The following is a 15,126-nucleotide window of genomic DNA, read 5'->3' on the forward strand; positions in this document are numbered from 1 at the left end:
GAAGACGTCTACCCAGCGGTCGATTTAGGCACCACTGGCCTCCTTGAAGCCCTTGGGTTCAGCGGGAGCAGTGTTAAAGCAAACAGGCCCGCAATAGGCATTAGTAAGAGGCGATTGGAGGATTGGTGGAAGAAAAGTCGGGAAACGACAAAAGACGGAGACGTACAAAAGCACAGTTCGCAATAGGGGATCAGAAAATTTGGACGTAGTAGTTCATAGTGTTTTTTTTTCTTTTTTCATTAGTTCACCTAGGTAGAATATTAAGCAGCATAGTAGCAAGAGCATGGTGGCGCAACCCACCGCCCCGTTCCAAAGGGGACGCTCATAACATCCATCCATCCATCTATGCATCCGCAGCGCTGCCTGGGCAGAGCCTGAGGTCTATAGCACCAGACAATGAATATTGTACTAGATTAAGAAAAAGAAGCAGCCGGTAATTGCTCGCTTAGAAGACCAATAAACATGCAGTGTGATGCAACATGAGAAATAATTATATTGAAGTTTCCACAACTTTAGAAAAAAAAAGAAGACTGAATCGTTGCGACGGAACATCATAAGTCGCCGTTGGCGAAGAAGCCTAGATATAACGAAATTATTTTTGAACAGCTCTTACAGTTTCCATGTAACAATGGTTGCTTGCGTACTGTCAAATGCTCATATACTGTGGCACAAAGCTCGTGGCACGGTGCGAAAGTGCGGACATGCATGCAGACGCATAGTCGGTCACCGCAAACCCATGTGATCGCTGCATAGAAGCTCCATTCTGCTTTGCTCCATTTGGCTACATAGACAGCTCATTATAAGAACATATTTCACATAGTTTACTCTCAGCGATTGCTACCTTTCACGCAAGAACGGTTTGGGCACTCGGCAGGCTTTGCAGGCTGACGGATCCAAATTCCGTCCCTTCTGATAAGTGCAGAAAGCACCATCGCAAAAAGTTTGTCGAGTTTGTCCACCGGTTGGTGTACAACCTCCCGCTTTTATGTGGGAAGAAATATATCGGACAAACTGAGCGTTGCCTCAATGATCGGCTCCGCGAACACAGCAACAATGTAAAAAACGGCTCTGGTGGTTTCTTGGCGATCCACTGTCGCGATCATGGATGCAAGCCTCTTGAGGATCAATGCACGATTGTTTCCCGTGGCAGCACGCAGCTCATCCGTGAAATATCTGAAGCGCAGATGATCGCAAAATTGGGTGTCACGTGTGTTAGCTTCCCGTCTCTGGCTCTCACAGAAAAAGAATTACGTTTCTTGGACGCGGCACCACATGACTCGTAACCATGTTACATCAATTCGCTCTTCATTTCCTTGTAAGCGCATGCGCGATCTACGCTGCCTGCCATGTATAAAACTGACGCAGTGGCACAATAAACTTAGTTGAAAGTTTGCGCTTGGTGTGTCGTCTTCTCTCACGTCCGTGTCGTTTTTTAGTGTCGCGCAGTATCATTTAAGTATTGGGGCAGTCGAGTGCGGCGACGGCGCGCAGTGTCCCAGCTTACTGCACGTAGCAGCTAAAGTGATAGCGTCTGTTCGTTCTGCTTGTCCAATATCATTATTTTAAAGGTAAAATACTTATGTCATTTCGAGAGTACTTCCAAATGTTCAGGAGTGCTCATGCGTAGTATATTTAGCGCCGATAGCCAAGCCTATGCGGAGCGCGCCGCGTTATCCCTCAGACTACGCAAGTGAGGTGCTTCCGACAGATGGCGACTATGTAAGTCCTCGCCCCCATAGTTGTACGAAATTCAATGCTCGCCCGTATATAGTACCGACGTCGTTATAGTGATGGCCACGTCACTGCAGTGTTGTTAAAGTGACGGGCCCTGTCACTACTGCAGTGCTGATGTTAAAATACTGGGCCCCGTCACTGTAGTCACTACCAACTCAAAAACTATAACAGCTACACGAAAAGTATTGACACATCGGCCAGAGAAGTTTCGCACAATATTTTTAGAACAGCTCTAAATGCAAAACAGTCTGAGCTGTGCCTATGAAAACAAGTTATGCACTTGGTATGATTATAAATGAACAAAACATTTAGCTCTAAAGAGCGCTGTACTGGTGCAGCATTCAAAATGTGCTGCTGCTTGATATCTGGCTAAACAAGTATCATTTACCCCCGTACACATCGCAGTGTTTTCTGTCGCTGCTCCACCCCCTCCTTCGCGCACATATTCATGTTGCTTTCTAAGATGCCATATCAGGTCTTCCCGAGCCAATTTCATAGAAATTGTTCAAAGTAAGCATATAACTGCCATATACAATAAACAATTCACTTGTCCCCTATACAATCGGCACTTTTCTTTTTGATATAAAATGCTTTGTTAAGTTTACAGGAATAGTGTTTGTGGCTTGTGCTCAGAAATGTGCTGCTTCACTGAGGTAGCAATTTGGGATTGTTAGTGATCTACTATGAGCAGTAGATGTCTTGCCCCTTCTATTGCCCTCATCTGCAATGTATTCTACTCCTGCCCAGAGTTCTGACCTTGCTTCAAGCGATGCATGCTGGATACACTGCGCACCCTTAAATGGGACCTTTGTTTTCCTCCGAACATTCTCGTGTTTTTTCATTTATACAATGCTATCTGGCTTATATACTGGGTTCCAGGGAAAACGGGGATGGCAGGAGATGGAAATTCAAGATGATAAGCAAAACGAGAACCAGCCGGAGCCAACGTTTCGACAAGGGGACTTGTCTGTTTCAAGGCGCTTGAAAAAAAAAAGACAAGCCCACTTGTTGAAACATTGGCTCCGACTTTCACCTTGTTCTTGCTTTACTCATCGTCTTCTACACAGGGTGTATCATAAAAGCATGTTAACATTCTTCAAACTAGGGCCATGAAATAATTCTGGGTGTCTACCAACCGGGAAAACCGGTAATTCTCAGGGATTTTGAGTAGCTTGGAAAACTCGGGGAAATTGTGCTTCTTCAGGGAAAATTAGCTGTAATTTTATTGAAAGGAAACGAAAGTGGCGGTAATGCTGGCTCGAGTAACAGAGAAGAATCGTAACCACGACCTACTGTATAAAGTAGGTCGACCCCTTATACAGTAGGTCGCGATCGTAACGAATGGTTTTCGGCTGGAGGAGTTGCCAGAGTACAGTCAACAAGCGACTTTTCGGTCGCCAGATAATTTTGACGGCTTCGCGGCACCACAAAGAACCCCGTGGGGTAAATGTATAAGAACGTCTGAAATTTCGGACGCGAGAACACTTCGCCATCCGATTTTCCGGACCTTTTGCGGGGACCACAGGTCTGAAACGGCATTAATAAAAGCCACAACCACCGCCATTTTGATAACCTCGCCGCCTCGAACCGTCATACTCGCACGCAGATCCGCTGACAGCCATAGCCACCACCGTGGCAATGCGAGGCCTAGCTGCTTAGAGGTTCGGTATTAAGCTTCTTGCCGTTCTGTGCCGTGTTTTTCATTGAAAGAATTCGCCGCTGTGAGCAATGGCACCGAATCTGCCTATGTGGTTATCGCGATTGGCTTCGAAGTTCGGAAAGCATGTCGCGTTGCATAATGCTGGTTCCCCAAAGCCAGCTTCGTCTCATTACAGCAATGTTACGCTGTGAAGCATAAGTGTGGGAAGGGGCAACTGTCACGGGACACGGTATGTATTCCTTAATTATACACGTATGCACCCGCCATCGCCTGTCTCAGTACGAGCACCGATATGCCTAATAATTGTACTGGCAGGCCTTCAGAGAGAGAGAGAGAAACAAAAACTTTATTTGGTTCTTTCAAGGATTTAGCGTCTCGAGGTCTCCGTCGTCTTCTTGGGCGCCGGCGACTTGGAGCCTCTTCCGGCAAGGGTGGGCCCCTATTCCAGGGCTCCACTGAGCCTAGATACCTCACTAGCGTGCTGCACTAAGGCCCTTTGGGCCGTGAGCTCGCAGCTGGTAAGCCGACTCTCCCATTGCTCCGCACTCGGGTTATTGTGTTGGTGGAATGATTGATTGTGTCTACATTCCCATGTGACATGATAGAGTGTGGGTGTGGCCCCGCACCATGGGCAGGTGTCTATGTATTATGTTGGGTACATTTTGTTTAGGATGTATAAATTTGGGAAGGAGTTTGTCTGCAATCTGCGCCAACTCGTTGCTTCCTCCTTCGTTAGAGCTTTGTGCGGTGGGGGATATTTGGCTCTCGTCCCTCTGTGTAAGTTTAAGATTTCTGTGTATCCTCCCTCACAAGCGTGTGGGTGATACTCCGGGGCGTGCGACTGCTCTGCTCGGAACGCGGTCTCTCGAGCTAGGCTGTCTGCCCTTTCGTTACCCTTGTAATGAAGAAAGGAAGAGAATGATATCCCGATCATCATCAAGGGCACGAGACCGGCGCTCGAGCGCCACCATCCCTGCTCACTGTTCCGAGCTACCGCCTGTTTGTTGCACTCGCCCAATAAACTTCGTTACATTTGGTGGATCGTGCCGGGTACGCACACCGCCGGCACCCTGGAACTCCGATCCCGCACGTTGCACTCGACCAGCCCAACAGCCGGCACCTCTCCCGGCCGCCGTTTGCCCCGGCCCGGTTCGCCAGCGAGACCCCCCGGTATTTTCGGGTACGGAAGACCAGGACGTCGAGGACTGGCTGTCGTCCTACGAAAAAGTTTGTGGACCCAACTAGTGGGATGACGCTGCTAAGTTGAGTACCGCGAACTTTTACTTGGCTGGCGTGGCGAAGCTGTGGTATACGAACCACGAATCGGAATTTGAGAACTGGTCTGCTTTCAAGGAGGCAATATCTGCCGTTTTCGGTCGCTCTGCCGTGCGGAAGTTGCGCGCCGAGCAACGGCTTAGCACACGGGTACAGGAACCGAACGAAACTTTTACCGCCTATATTGAGGACGTAATCGATCTCTGCAGGCGCGCCGATGCCTCAATGAGCGAAAGTGCCAAAATACAGCATATTATGAAGGGCGTCGACGACGATGTCTTTCAGATGCTTCTTGCGAAGTCTCCTGGCACTGTGGCTGAAGTTGTAACTCTGTACCACAGCTATGACGAGTTGAGAAGGCAGCGGGCTCTCACCCGACGGTCATCTCAGACGTACAATCAACCGCTCATATCGCTGCACTGGACATCATGTCTGACCAGTCATACCTTATCGCACAAATGAAAGAATTTGTGCGTGAGGAGGTGGCCCGTCAGTTGTCTCTCCTGCCGTTTGCTCAGCGTCAGGAGCTCCCACAACAGCACCAACTGCAGCGACCAATCCCGTTGGCTCCCGTGCTTCGACACGTCATTCAAGAGCAGATTTCCGAGGCCATGCCGGTGCCCATTCAGCAGCAACCTGTCGCCGCGCCTCTTAGTTACGCTGAGGTAGTAAAGCGGCAGCAGCTTCAACAGCCCTCACCGCCCCATGGTGTGTCGTATGCTGCAGCCCCGATTCAGCCGTCCGTGACATGGGCTGCTCCCGTCCCTGCAAATCCCTGGCGAACGCGCGACAACCGGCTGATCTGTTTTGCTTGCGGTGGCCCTGGTCGTATCGCCCGATTCTGTCGCCGTCGCGCACCAGGATGCTCAGACGCCCGTTCACCGAACTGCATGGATCGTCCCCACTCTCGTTATGAGAGTCCGGGTCCGCAAACAAGCACGTGTTCACGTGACTATCCGCAACCCACGTCTCGTCGCTCACCTTCACCCCGTCGCCGCTCCTTGTCGCCCATGCGTCGTCGACCAGCCCCTGAAAATGAGGGAAACTAGCCCCCCGCAGTTCGTGAGGCAAGAACTGCGCTGTCGAATTGCTCAAGTCCTCGAACTTTGCCGTCGAATATTGTCCAAGTTTTTGTAGAAGTTTTGTTTGTTTTTGTAGACATTGTTTTTTATTTTGCCAATGTAGGTAGCTACTTCTTATGGGATCACAGGCAGCAACAAAATAGAGTTAGGTAAAGTGATAATGAGGTTGCATATGGGAGCATTAGACAGAGCTTGATCTAATGTAGGCTTGCCAGCTTCAATGAAGAAGTGGTTTATGGTGTTAGCTAATTGAGTTCCGCTAGCTTGGGAATTAGATGCAGCGATTTCTGAGTTGTCCCTGCACTTGTGTATGTTTATTAGTTCGTTTATCTGACTCCAAACTTTCTTGCGATCATTATAAATTCTGGAGAACCGTTTTGTATAGTAAGCTGTTTTTGCAGACTTGAGGTCTTTATTTAGTTTATTCCTAAATTTTTTGAACTCACCAAAAAGGGCTGCATCGCGAGTACGTACAAAATCATGATACATTTTATTTTTAATACGTATCCTGTTATATAGCACTTTATCAACCCACGGTTTTCTAAATTTTAGGAAGTTGTGTTTTACCTCAATTACAGGAAATGCATCATTATAACATTCCATGAACTTGTCAAGAAAAGCAGTATACGCCGCGTTGACTTCAGATATGCTGTATACGTTCTCCCAACATATATTCTGAATAAGAGTAATAAATTTGGCGAGGTTTTCATCGGAAATGACCCTAGTTACCCTCGTGGCATTTTTGGATACTGTGTTAATGCATTTCACAGGAAGAAAACAAAAAATCTGGATGTGGTCACTGATTTCACAAGATAACAGGCCAGACTCCGTTTCTGGAGACACCATATTTGCGACACGAATATCCAGCAGGGAAGCTGTAGCCACGCTAATTCTGGTAGGCTTGTTTATAGTATCTAAACAACCATAAGATGCTATAAGGCTATTAAATTCGCGCGTACTGTGATCATCGTGCATGAGGTTAATGTTAATATCACCCATTATTACAAAAGGCAACCGGGAATTGCCGAGGTTCATAAGTAAGCTTTCCTAAAACTTGAAAAAAGGTCGTTTGTTCCCTGCGGGAGGTCTGTACACAACAGCTACAATGACACTGGACAGTGATACGGCTGAACACTCAGCATTGGAATTTGTTACAGAAATTTCGTCTGACACACACTGTGGATAAGAACTTTTTACATACACGGCAAGACCACCACCTCTCATATTCGAACGAAGGAGGCCATGATACTGGTAATTTTTGAATGGAAGATCATCATCATGCGTTGTAAGCCATGTTTCGGTAAACAAAAGCACATCAAACGGTCGGTTTATTGACCCAAGAAACATATCTAGACCGTCGCGTTTGTTCTTCATACTGTGGACATTAATATGCATAGCAGAGAACATTTCTGTGAGAGGACTAAACTTATTGTTAAAGCAAGAAGCATCACAATGAATACAGTTGGGCGGGCAATCCATGACATCGACTAGCTAGTCACCAGCTGACAAAGATGTGGATGCCTAATGGGTCATTTTACTCAGGTCAAATCATGCACAAATTTTTATTGTGTCAGAAGTTTCATCCCTGCGTGCAAAAATTTTGGCTCCGTTCGTCCAAACAAATTTCCAACCTACTTCTTTCTTACGGGCAATGGTTGCTCTCAAAGTTACACTCAACGTTACACTCAAAGCACAGCAATAGTAGCAAACATGGTCGGCGATCGTCGAAATCTGATCTACCGGTCATGCATGTCGGCTTTCATACATGAGGCATCGAAGTAATTGTTGGTGCCCGCGTGTCTTCCAGAAGCTCAAAAGCGTGGCGGTTAGGACGAGTTAGTATGTAATGACTTTTTCAGGCTTGTAACGCAGCTCGGAATGAGCAAAAAAGGAAGGGGTAACGGAAACAGCGCTCGCCCTGTTCTCCGTTCCTATTCACTATCCCTTCCACCTTCCCTTTTTGCTCCTTCTGAGCTGCGCTACAAGCCTACATAAAAAAGCCTTCCAGAAGAGTTCTACACAATTCGCGTCGCATATGCAATCAGATTACACAAGCTTCGGTGACAACAGACAGCAGAAAAAGCCATCGATAACATTCGAGAAACTGCTGTGATTTTCCGTCGAAATTGCACGGAGAGCTATTTCGCCGCTTTTTTTCGGAAAATGGCGTCTCACCCAACAAATGCAAAGTGCGAAGACGTGGGTTGCCGAATTCGGTACGTTCACGAAAGGGGAATAAAAAACTTGTATAGCACATTCCATTCTCCCATTTCTATGTGTTAGTTCACACTCTACGCAGCAAATGAAATTCATTTTGACGTTTGCTTCATATGCCTTTGCAAGTTGTGTGTTCGATCCCCACGAGACAACATGGCCTTTTGGAGTCGTCACAATTTTTTTTTTGTTGAGTAGCATACGTGATTACAACGAAGGCGTCAAATAAAACAACGGACGAAGGAAGGCGTCACGGGACAAACACGTAAGCCACTAACAACTGAGTGTTTTATTTCTTGACACAGAAATAAATAGTTGCTGCCAAGGATCAAAACAAGAAGAAAGAGTGCCGTCATCTGCATCGCACAATAAAACACGATACAGAACAGCTTCTAACTGCCGCTCCCAAGATACGCAAGTTCTTTGGTCGATAGAGAAACTGAGGCTTCACTGATACAGTCATCACCACACTTCTCGATCTCAAGCGCTTCTAATATCTGCCTTGTCAGTTGATCATGAACGCTGTTCAGAACAGAGGTTCTATTAAAATCTGGACTGCACTTGCGAGCCTTACAATGAGCACTGATGTGACCGGAGAGCTGGTGTTCCATCGATATAGGCCGTGATTTCACATCCAAATCTATGTCCATGCATGCACACATACAGACACACACATAAATGTCGCAAGGGCACATAGCACGAAGCAGTATCAACAGGATGGCACTAGAGAGGAATGAAGGCTAACTTCCAACTAAGATTTATTGGAAAATGAGGCAATTTGTACAGTTTACCAGAAAAAAGAAAGACAGCAAGAAGGCCAGGTAAAAATTGGTGCTTTCTGCAACCAAACAAATAAAAAAATGTTACAGAAAGAAAACACTGACAAAAATTTCAAGCACAGGAAAAAACACCACTACAATCACCAATCATGCATGCCAGCACCTTTCAAGGAACACTTCTTCTAATAGACAGACTGACAACTTGCTTATGCAAGCAGAATTTTCCAGTTCCATGCCATTGGAAAAAAACTTGTTTCAGGAAAGGTGGTTAAAACATAAAAAGTCCGAAAAAGAATATTCATGTAACATTCGTAGCACTAAGCACAAATTCTTTTCACGTGACCTCCAATCCATGATACAGGATAACCCTTAGAAATTGTGGGCCGTGATTTCCCCTCGAAAAGACTCGGGCCGAATTTCACTCCAAGACAATACCGGAGCGCCTATTTCAGAAGAATGCTCAGTTGCTTTTAATATTTTTTTATCTCCATGTTTACCCGCGAGGGTTACTCTACCATTCCTGCAATCGCAGACGTAACCTACAGGTATATGACGCCAATAAAGACTGATGCCTCCGGCATCTCATCTCTAAGAAACTAAAGGTCTTTACGTCAGCCGGCGTTGATGGTATACATAAAAAAATTTAAAGCATACATCCACTAATGCAGCCCCCATCCTATCACGCATTTTTGAGCAGTCCTTATCCACAGGGGAACTGCCATGGGACTGGAAAATCTGGAAAATCATTCCCATCTTTAAGTCTGGCGATAAAAGCAAGTAATTACCGACCCATATCATTAACAAGCATTCCATGTAAATTACTAGAGCATGTCATAGCATCTAATATTGTACAGCACTTAGAAGCTAACAATTTCATCTATCCAAAGCAACACGGTTTTAGGAAAGGTCTTTCCTGTAAAACTCTACTAATCGAATTCACTAATGAACTATTCGCATACATAGACAATGGTTTCCAGGTTAAAAGTATCTTTATTGACTTTGCCAAAGCTTCTCATCGCGTTCCCCATTCTAGACTGATAGCCAAACTATAATCATTACATTTAGACAGCCTTACAATATCCTCACATCCCGCAAACAGTTTACGTTTACTGACAATCATTCATCTTCCTTGGCTGATGTGTCATCTAGTGCACCTCAAGGTAGCGTGCTGGGTCCGCTATTGTTTCTCATCTACATAAATGATTTGCGTCCAACATAACATCAGCAATCAGGTTATTTGCTGACGAATGCGTTGTTTATCGCCCAGTTAAGAAACCCGACGACGACATCGCTCTTCAAAAAGATCTAGATGAAATTACAAACTGGTGCGCGCTATGTCAAATGTCACTAAATACAGAAAAATACAAATTAATGACCATCAGCAAAAAAAAAACTCTCTTTACACTTACTCGTTTAACAACAGTGCTGTCACTGTCACCCCCTTCTACGAACATCTCGGTATCCATATTACAACAAACTTATGGAAGGCACATATTGACACGTGTACTTATCTTTATCGGGCGACCACGTTTCGCCGCCTAACAAATGTTATCTCACAGCGCGGGACGCGCCTGCATGTATCCGAAGTTTCTAGAAAGTTATAGATGTTATCCGCTGTCTGTTGCCGCCGAACCTTATGTTATCTGATTTCATCGCCTGACGCGAATGGTGTAGAACTTTGTGGAAGGCACGCGGGTCCCAACGATTAGTCTGGAACATTCGACGATTGATGTATAAAAGTATGACCGATATACTGCATCTGACATACTGAGCATTCAAGAAGGTAGATGATGTTGGTACTGTCGCAAGTGAAGTCGCCGTTGATTTTAACAGAAAAATTGGGTGCTGTGCTTCTAGCAGTCTTTGACGTGGTCACATGTGTACAAACTTTACAACGGGGCTTATTACAGGCATGACAACCAGCAGGAGCAATCGCTTTAGTCTTGGAAGAGGTTACTAGGTCACGCAGATTCGTAGAGCGACGATAGACCACTCTTGGTGATTCTGTGAAAATGTTTTTAAGACGGTCGCTCTGTGTCAGTAAGTTACGGCGCTTCCTAAGAATGTGCGACGCGTTAGGAATAGATGCAGAGTGTGTTAGGTTAAGATTAGTTCGTGAAATATGCGCCGATCGCTTGTCTGTGCAGATCAGTTCTTTCCGGTCGAGACAGTCGGCTCGTTTAAGGGGATCGTTAATTATTTGTGAAGGGTATTTCTGTACGGCTAGTGTGTTACGAAGCTGGTCACAGTTGAGAGTGAATTCACTGTCGTCCGAACAAATTCTTTGCACCGGACAGCTTTGCTGTAGGGAATGCTCGTTTTGCAATGTTTGACATGGCTGCTCTTGAAATGCAGATATCGCTGTCAGTCAGTGGGCTTTCTGTAAAGATTTGTCGTTAAGTTACCATTGCACAGAGATACTGAAACGTCAAGGAAGTTTATGCTGAGTAATGAATAGGAATGGGAAAAGGAAATTGACGGTGCGGCGTTGTTAAAGTCATTAATGAATGAAAGTAATGCAGCTTAACCATGGTGCCAAATTAGGAAAATGTCATCGATGAAGCGTTTGTAATAGAATGGTTTGAGGTCACGAGTAGTGAGGAAATTCTGTTCTAGTATACCCATAAAAATGTTAGCATAATTGGGACCTATTTTTGTACCCATGGAGGTACCACTAGTTTGAACATAATGTTCGCCGTCGAATTCAAAGTTGTTAAGTTCAAGGATTAGTGCTAGAATTTTGCCGAGGGTAGAATCGTCGATCGGTTTGTCATCTATAGAGTCGTTATATGGCTGGAGTACAGATTGAATCCCATCTGTATGGGGAATGTTCGTGTACAGCGATGCCACGTCTAGTATTGCTAGAAGAGCATCGCTTGGGACACGCAAGTAAGCTATATCAGACAGGAAATGGTTAGTATATTTTATATAAGAAGCAAATTTAGGAGGAATTGAACTGATTAGGTTATCTACATAGCGGGACAAATTCTCTGTGACGGTACCTATTCCTGAAACTATTGGTCGCGCTGGGTTGTTTTCCTTATGGATTTTAGGAAGGAGATAAAATCTACCAGCTACCGGGCTTAGGGGGACTAATGACTTAACTACAGATTTTTCAATCTTGTTTTCTTTCGCAAGATTGTCTAAAGTTTCCTTTACCGTGGTTTTGAACTGTTCGGTTGGGTCGTAACTCAGGTGCCTGTAGAATGATTGATCATTAAGTTGTCTGTGAGCCTCACTTAGGTACCTGGCTTTGTCCATAATGACGACTGCACCACCTTTATCAGCTGGTTTAATGATGATGTCGTCATGTTTCAATTGCATCCCTTTCTTTAGGGCTAAGGTTCCGACGGAATGGTGATTGCATTTTGTATGCTTCAAGTACATCCCGCTGCACAGCGTCGGTGCACATTGCTAGCATGTCGGCGATGGTCTTGTTCAGGCGCTCCGTGAAACCATTCGTATGCGGGTGGTAGGCAGTTGTCCTCCTGTGCCTTGTATGGCTGTATTGAAGAATGGCTTGGGTAAGTTCTGCTGTTAAGGCTGTTCATCTGTCGCTGATGATGACTTCTGTGGCACCATGTCGCAGCAGGATGTTCTCGAGGAAAAATTTCGCCACTTCGGCTGCGCTGCGTTTCGGTAGAGCTTTAGTTTCAGCGAAGCGGGTGAGATAGTCCGTCGCCTCGATGATCCACTTATTTCCGGATTTCGACGCCGAAAATGGTCCCAAAAAATCCATCCCTATCTGCTGAAATGGTCGGCAAGGAGGTTTGATCGGCTGTAGTAATCATGCTGGCCTTGTCGGGGGTGTCTTGCGTCGCTGACAGTCTCGGCATGTCTTGACGTAACGGGCGACGTCGGCGGTCAGACTCGACCAGTAATACCTTTCCTGTGTCCTCGACAGCGTTCAGGAGAATCCGAGGTGCCCAGCGGTTGGATCGTCATGTAGGGCGTGCAGTACTTCTGGATGCAGCGCTGACGGAACAACAAGACGGTAGCTGGCGCGGACTGGTGAGAAGTTCTTCTTTACGAGCAGGTTGTTTTCTAACAACCGGCCGCCATTGGAATCTGAACCTGGCAACGTTTAACGCTACAACTTTATCTAGTGAGGCGAGTCTAGCAGTGCTATTGGAGGAATTAGAGGGAAGTAAACGGGATATAATAGGGCTCAGTGAAGTTACGAGGACAAATGAAGCATATAGTGCTAAAAAGCGGGCACGTCCTGCGCTACCGGAGCTTAGCGGTGAGACGATAACTAGCAGTCGGATTCCTGATTAATAAGGATATAGCTGGTAACATACAGGAATTCTATAGCATTAACGAGAGGGTGGCAGGTCTTGTTGTGAAACTTAAGAGGTACAAGTTGAAGGTCGTCAGGTCTATGCGCCTACATCCTGTCATGATGACCAGGAAGTCGAAAGCTTCTATGAAGACGTGGAATCGGCCATGGGTAAAGTCAAAACAAAATACACTATACTGATGGGCGACTTCAATGCCAAGGTAGGCAGGAAGCAGGCTGGACAAGTCAGTGGGGGAATATGGCGTAGGCACTAGGAATAGCAGGGAATAGTTATTAGTAGAAAGAGCGCAGGTTAGGGTGTGTTGGTATTCCATAACTGAGGTTTTTTAGCGCACGAAAAGGGACGAAAGACAGTGGCAAGCGCTGTGTCCGCGTCTTGCCACTGTCTTTCGTCCCTTTTCGTGCGCTAAAAAACCCCAGTTATTAGTAGACTTTGCAGAACAGAATACTATGCGGATAATGAATACCTAATGAGAGTGGACGTGGAGGAGCCAGAATGGCGAGACTAGAAATGAAATAGACCTTATATTCTGCAATAACCCTGCTATCATACAAAATGTGGACATGCTCGGCAAGGTGCGCTGCAGTGACCATAGGATGTTAAGAACTCGAATTAGCCTAGACCTGAGGAGGGAACGGAAGAAACTGGTGCATAAGAAGCCGATCAATAAGTTAGCGGTAAGAGGGAAAATAGAGGAATTTCAGATCAAGCTACAGAACAGGTATTCAACTTTAACTCAGGAAGAGGACCTTAGTGTTGAAACAGTAAACGACAATCTTATGGGCATCATTAGGGAGTGTGCAATAGCAATCGGAGGTAACTCCGTTAGACAGGATACCAGCAAGCTATCGCAGGACACGAAAGATTTGATCAAGAAACGCCACTGTATGAAAACCTCTAACCCTACAGCTAGAATAGAACTGGCAGAACTTTCGAAGTTAATCAACAAGCGTAAGACAGCTGACATAAGGAAGTATAATATGGATAGAATTGAACATGCTCTCAGGAGCGGAGGAAGCCTAAAAACAGTGAAGAAGAAACTAGGAATTGGCAAGAATCAGATGTATGCGTTAAGAGACAAAGCCGGCAATATCATTACTAATATGGATGAGATAGTTCAAGTGGCTGAGGAGTTCTATAGAGATTTATACAGTACCAGTGGCCCCTACGATGATAATGGAAGAGAGAATAGCCTAGAGGAATTCGAAATCCCGAAGGTAACGCCGGAAGAAGTAAAGAAAGCCTTAGGAGATATGCAAAGGCGGAAGGCAGCTGGGGAGGATCAGGTAACAGCAGATTTGTTGAAGGATGGTGGGAAGATTGTTCTAGAAAAACTGGCCACCTGTATTTGCGATGCCTCATGATCTCGAGCGTACTGGAACCTTGGAAGAACGCTAACATAATCCTAATCCATAAGAAAGGTGACGCCAAAGACTTGAAAAATTATAGAGCGATCAGCTTACTGTCCGTTGCCTACAAAGTATTTACTAAGGTAATTGCAAATAGAATCAGGAACACCTTAGACTTTCATCAACCAAAGGACCAGGCAGGATTCCGTAATGGCTACTCAACAATAGACCATATTCACACTATCAATCAGGTGATAGAAAAATGTGCGGAATATAACCAACCTTTCTATATAGCTTTCATTGATTACGAGAAAGCATTTAATTCAGTTGAAACCTTAGCAGTCATGGAGGCATTGCGGAATCAGGGTGTAGATGAGCCGTATGTAAAAATACTAAAAGATATCTACAGCTGTTACAGACAGATACCTGTCCAAACCCCGCCACCTTACACATCATCTACCCGGACGTCTACCCAGACGATGCGTGCCCCTCGTGCGGGGTCGTGGCGACTCTCGCACATGTGCCCTGGGAGTGCAGAAATGCTCTGCCCGACTCTAACTCCGACAAGTGGGAGAAGACCATACGAAGCCCGCTTTACAAGACCAGAAATGGGCCGTCTAGCAGGCTCGCGCAGCGGCCGCCAGGTACTCCCTGTCGGTCCCGGCGTGGGAGAGGCCCACTAGTCGCTGACGTGCGTCTCCCAAGACCTTTATTAAAGTTTTTCCAATCCAA

This window comes from Dermacentor variabilis, unplaced genomic scaffold, assembly GCF_050947875.1.
Source record: "Dermacentor variabilis isolate Ectoservices unplaced genomic scaffold, ASM5094787v1 scaffold_14, whole genome shotgun sequence".
Taxonomy (NCBI): domain Eukaryota; kingdom Metazoa; phylum Arthropoda; class Arachnida; order Ixodida; family Ixodidae; genus Dermacentor; species Dermacentor variabilis.